The sequence below is a fragment of the Lissotriton vulgaris genome, chromosome 6 (assembly GCF_964263255.1).
Source record: "Lissotriton vulgaris chromosome 6, aLisVul1.2, whole genome shotgun sequence".
NCBI classification, from domain to species: Eukaryota; Metazoa; Chordata; class Amphibia; order Caudata; family Salamandridae; genus Lissotriton; species Lissotriton vulgaris.
Window position 1 is genome coordinate 194,021,088 of NC_141694.1, and position 6,000 is coordinate 194,027,087.

A 6,000-nucleotide genomic window follows, 5' to 3' on the forward strand; every position below is an offset into this window, starting at 1 on the left:
GCTGGCCTCACACTGACTAATATTCCACTACTGGTGAGGGTTGCAGAGACCAAGGTTGCAGACCCAGACAGTGCCTCAGGCAGTCTTATAACTGTAGGTACTGCCAGGCCTGTCTTGGGTGTAAACCAAAGGCCTCCCTGAGATGGTCGAAAGGTTCAATGTCGCTGTCCATCAACACCTGGCCTAAAGTTTGTATGCCCGCTTCCATCTTCTGCGGCCAACAGAGGGTCTGGCCATCAACGCAGATGCTAATATTGCCCCACAGCGGTGCCTTGATGTGCAATTGATGGACCACCCCAGTAGGTAGTGGAAGGGGTGCCAAGCTTTATGCGTGGCCTGCAGCACAGGGTGTGGGAGAGGCAATTGGGGTGTGCGGTCCCACATGAAAGGAGTGAGCATTCTATGGTGACCCACTGAAGGGGTCCGGGGTGCCCTGGAGCAGATATGTAAGCTGGGAGAAGTGAAGGGCCAAAGGATAGTGCTCCACAGACTGGAGGCCCAGGCCACCGCAGGAGGGATGTGCCATAAGTTTGGATGCAGCCAGTCAGGGCTGAGTGGATGCCCACACAAAGGCGCGGATCTGGGAGTCAATGAGGCGGAGGGTGGCTACAGGCACCACAACAGGTAGCATTCCCAATGTATGGGTAAATAGCGACAGTGTGACCATCCTTACCGCTTGTACTCTACCCCACATGGAAAATCCCAAAAGGGACCATTTCTCAAAGTCTGTCTTCATCTACCCAATCAGAGGAGTCAGGTTGTCCATGACCATCCTGGCTAGACCTCTGTTGACCAGGATTCCCACGCATTTAGAGCCGTGAAGGTTTCGATAGAAAGGGGTATCAATGAATTGCCTCCTTCTTGGTGCCTAATGAAAGCGGGAGGGCCTCGCTTTTGTCCCAGTTCACTTTATGTCCGAATAGGGCCTCAAAGTTATCAATGACTTCCAGTAAGGCCGGCAGGGAATAGTGGAGATCAGTAAGGGTAAACAGGACGTCGTCAGCATATAGATACACCTTGGAAAGGCCCCGCGCCTTGGGTACGCATGTTTTGAGCAGCGAATGGCAGATGACAGAGGCCAGGGGTTCCATGGCTAGAAGGAAAAGGAGTGGGGAGAGCGGGCAGCCCTGACAGGTACCCCTCTGGATCTGAAAGGAATCCAAGAGAACCGTCCGTAGTTGACCTTGGCCACAGGACAGTCATAAAGTAGACGCACCTAGGAGATAAATTCATCTCCTTGGTCAAAGCGGTTCATAGTGGCAAAAAGGTACCCTCACTCAATGTGGTTGAATGCCTTTTTGATGTCTAGGAAGAGTGCCACTGCATCCTCTGGAGGTCCTTAGTGACCCAGAGGGTGTGAGCCAGAGTGCGGAGATGATTCCTTGAAGAGCGGCCCGGGACAAAGCCAACCTGTGTGTAATGGATGAATGAGGAAATTACCTTGTTCAGTCGTGCTGCCAATATGCTGGCAAGGGTTTTAATATCGCCATTTTAGAGGGATATGGGGCAGTAACTGCTGCACAGTAGTAGGTCCCTCCCTGGTTTGGGCAGTACCGTGATCACTGCTCTGTTATAAAGGGGTCCCAGAGAAGCTGTCCGTTCCGCCTCCTGGTAGGTTGCATGTAGGGTATCAATGACCTCCTCTCCAGACCATTTGTAGAATTCTGTGGGGAATCCATTCTCTCCTGGGGCCTTGTGGTCAGGTAGCTTAGAGATGGCCGTTGCGATCTCCCCATGCTGATTTCCTCCCTCAAGAAACGTAGTCACCAAGTCCAAGCTGGCCAGCATCCCCGGGGTGTAAAGCGTTGTGTAGAATGATGCAAACTTTTTCACAATGGCCTGAGGTCAAGTCTGTCTGCTGATTGAATAACAGGAATGGCCATTGCAGCCTTCCGTTGTCGCAGTTGGGCCACCAGCTGGTGGCCCCCTTCTCCCCTGTTCATAGTGCCTCCCCTTCAGACGCTGGAGGGCATATTCAGCTTTGGAGTTTAAGAGGCCATACGGGCCTGCACTAAATGGTGGTGGTTGAGTACGGAGAGACGGGAGGAGTAGAGGGGGTGAGGGAGGGAATCTGACCCTATGGCTCAGTCCAGCAGAGGGATGTCGATTTGTTGGCCCCAGCCGCGTTCCTCATCAGTTACCCATATATGGTTGCCTTTGCAGCCATCCAGAGCACTCTGTGGGAGTCCACAGAGTTCTTATTATCTGGCAGGGATGCAGAAAGGTGGGCCTGCAGTTGGATCTTGCCTTGGGGTAAACAGCATCAGGTGCCATAGTTTGTGGCCCGAGGATGCCAGGCTACATCCAGGGATAGTAGAACCGGAGAGTGGTCAGATATGGCAGCTTCCAAGATGCTGACAAACACCACGGCTGATTGAGAAATGAGGAATTAATCTTGCCTGGATTGTGTATCATGGACAGAGGAGAGGAAAGTGTATTCTTTGACACGGTCCCACATGCCCAGCTAATCTCTAGACTAGAGGATATTGGCATTACTGGTGCCGCTCTCACGTGGGTTAAATCCTTCCTCACGGACCGCTCTCAACAAATCTGGCTCCCTCCCTACCAGTCATCGATTAGCGGGGTGGACACTGGGGTCCCCCAAGGGTCGACTCTAAGCCCCCTGCTCTTCAATGTATATCTGACCCCCCTGGTATATCTTGCAGAGAGTCTGGGTGCCAAAATAATGGCCTATGCCGATGACACCCAGCTTCTCTTCACTTGGGACAAGAACAACCTTGACACGTTGAAAGTCCAATCCTGCTTGTCCTCAGTATTTGCTTGGCTAGCCAAGGCGGAGCTCAAGTGTAACGAGGACAAGTCGGAGATCCTCCTGTATGGCCAATTCCCGGTGGGATTCAGGGATTCCATCTGGCCCATTGGACTGCCCTGCCCACCTGGAAACTGTGGAGTTGCTAAGAACCTTGGGATTTGGTTTGGTGCTGACCTGTGCTTCCGAGACCAGATCTCGAGACTGGCGGGAACCAGTTATGGGACCCTGATCACCCTCCGGAAGTTCTTTCCTCTTCTCCCCCAGGAAGCGAAAGAAACAGTGGCTAGAGCACTCATCCTGTCGCGCCTGGATTACGCTAATGCACTTTACGTGGGCGCTCCTGATTTCCTGCTCCGCAGATTGCAGGTAGTCCAGAACGCGACAGTGAGGCTCCTATTCAACATCCCCAAATGCCATAGTGTACGAAGACAACTGGCGGATCTTCATTGGCTTCCAGTTGCTCTCAGAGTGCGCTTCAAGGTCCTAACACTGGCCTTTAAGGCCTTACATGGTCCTTGCCCACCATACCTCAGTGCCAGGTTTGCCTTCTATCATCCCCCGCGACAATTGAGATCGGCCTCTCTCAGACATTTGGTCACTCCGAGATTTAAGAGAGCTCGTCTGGGAGGAAAATCCATGACGGTCATAGCCGCACAGCTATGGAATAGCCTCCCTGACCATTTGAGACACACGACTAACCTCACTTATTTTAAAAAACACCTTAAGACTCACTTATTCAAGCAATTTATGTAAATGCACATCTTCTCTCTTGTTATGTTATCCCTTTGTTACTTTCTGACACTGAATCCCTTTTCGCGCCAGGACAGTCTTGACTAGCAGTGCGCGCTACAAGAAATATATAACATAACATAACATAACATAACGTTGGGTGGTAGAGTCACCAGTAGTCTACAAGGCTGTGGCAAAGTTTACATCTGCCAGCAAGGCCCTGTCCACATCATTCCCCCTGTCCTGATGTCCTGTCCTATCAAGCAGCGCAGCCTGGGCAAGATTCAAGCCCCCTCCAATGATGTACCGAGACTTTCCAATCTCGACAAGCAGCCGGTACAGGTGAAAAAAGAAGAGATATTTAGCCGCTGTCGGTCATACACCGTGCAAAAACAACAATTGATGGACAGAATGCAGAACAATGTCATACAGTCACCCCAGTACAGAGATCTGGGCCTAAATCCATAGTTTTGTTGTACTCCACACCACCTCAGTTCAGACATAGCCATATGCAAATCAGCCTTGACCCTGTGCCTCATGGGAACAGTCGAGCACGAACTGCCAAGCCATGTCTTCCCTGGACCGGAATCAAGCATCCTGTTTTTGCATTGTTCTGCATTCTGTCCATCAATTGTTGTTTTTGCATTTGTGGAGCACAGGTTATCAGGGAGCACCAGGAAAGGAGGAGTTGGGTGGAAAAAATAGGAAGGCAGGTGGGGTCGACTTTGCAGAAGAGACGCACCGCAGGGGACACTGAGCTGTGTGCTACAGTTCTAGGCTTTCGGACTTGGCACACCGAGAGGGCCACTACAGGAAGGCAGGGCAGAGCTGCACAAGTGCCAAGTGTAACCATAACTGGAATTGGAAGTGTGTGGGGGCAAGTCGCAAGCGCTCGGGTCTGTTGGAGGAAAGGGGATGAAAGGGGATGCTTTTGAATGTATATAGTGGGAGGTCGAACAAACCGATGACTGGGGGTCGAGGTATCCGTCTACGTGTCTGTGAACGGAGACCCGCCATTCCTACCGCGGGGTGGAAGATGCCCAGAGCAATATACCAGGCATGGCGAGTGAGGGTCAGTGTTGGGATCGCAGGACCTTGTCTGAGGCATGATAGCAGGCAGCCTCCACTAAAGTGGTGGGAGGGCCACCAGGGTAAAATGAGATGAAGAAGCGCGCATGCCAGGGGAAAAGAGCAGGCCCAGGTCATGGTGAAGAGGGTGGGTGTGGCGGGCACCCAAACCTCAGGTAGATACAGGAAAGGTGGGACATCAAGGAGAAACACACAGCCCAATCCCCCATAGCCAGGGGGTGGGTCAGTAGCACTGCTTGGGGCCTCAACAACTACCAAGTCTCAGGAGGCGCAGGCTGTGGGAGGCAAAAATGGGGCCATAGAGCCATCGCAGCGGTGTGCTTAGCGGGCATAGCAGGTGCCAGCTGAGGAGGAAGGATCCATGGTTGATTAGCCTGCATCGTACAGAGAACATGGCATACAATAACCATTCTTATGGCAAGCAAACAATGAAAAGATAGAACATTGGAATAAACAAATTAACAGTCTAAAAAAGAGGCAAGTCTGTTTTCTTCTCATGGTCTTGGCAACCCCATCTCAGCACTCCCACCGTGCTAGGGTTGGTTTCGCTTGACAGCCCTCAGGACGCACTCTACGTGGCAGAGGTGGGTGTCCCTTTCCTACGTGAGTGCAGCAACCACTTGGAGAGCTTGGTTCCTAATATCCAGGGAGCGGGCCACCCTGTCAGGGTCCCTGCCTCTATGTCGGGATCCTCCAGAATTTCGATGGAGACCGCTGGAGGGGGCAGGGAGAGAAACTGGTGATAGGGCGGAGCCATCCGCAGTAACGAGGAGACAGTGTCCATGTCCTGCTTGGTGAACCCTTCCAGGAAGTTACGCAGATCCTTCAGGTTGAAGAATACCTTCGAGATGCCATCCTTGGTGATTCGGAGAGGTGCAGATTCAAAAAGACTTTATTTAATTTCCAGCTGGCGGAGAAGGGGCCATGGAGAAAGGAAGGCTTGTGGCGTATGTTGGTCTCCTTGGAGAAGTCCACTGCTAGCCGGATCTCATGCCCCTCAAATGTGAACAGGCATGGGTGCGGGCCACTGATATTAGTTGTTGGGCCTCTCATAGCGCTCAAGCAAGCCATGAGAGGTCGCGGAACTGCAGACTCGCCCCATTGCGGTGGGCCTGTGCAATTGGCTCTCTGCATTTCCAAGGGAGGGTCAAAGATCAGTCTAGTGAGCTTTGGAAAAGGATTTGATGTCAGGACCTTCCACATTCTCTGGGAAGCTGAAAAAGCGAACATTGTCCTGGCGGCTCCAATCTTCCAGATCTATAACTTTGCTGCGTAAGAATTGGAGTTCTTGATCCTGCTGGGTGCCTCGTCTCACTGTGAGCCACTGCTTCATCTCGTAATTTAAGCCCGGCCCGCTTCTGTCAGTGAGAGACCCGGAAGGAAAGCCCGACAGTGCTGCAGAGCTCCCG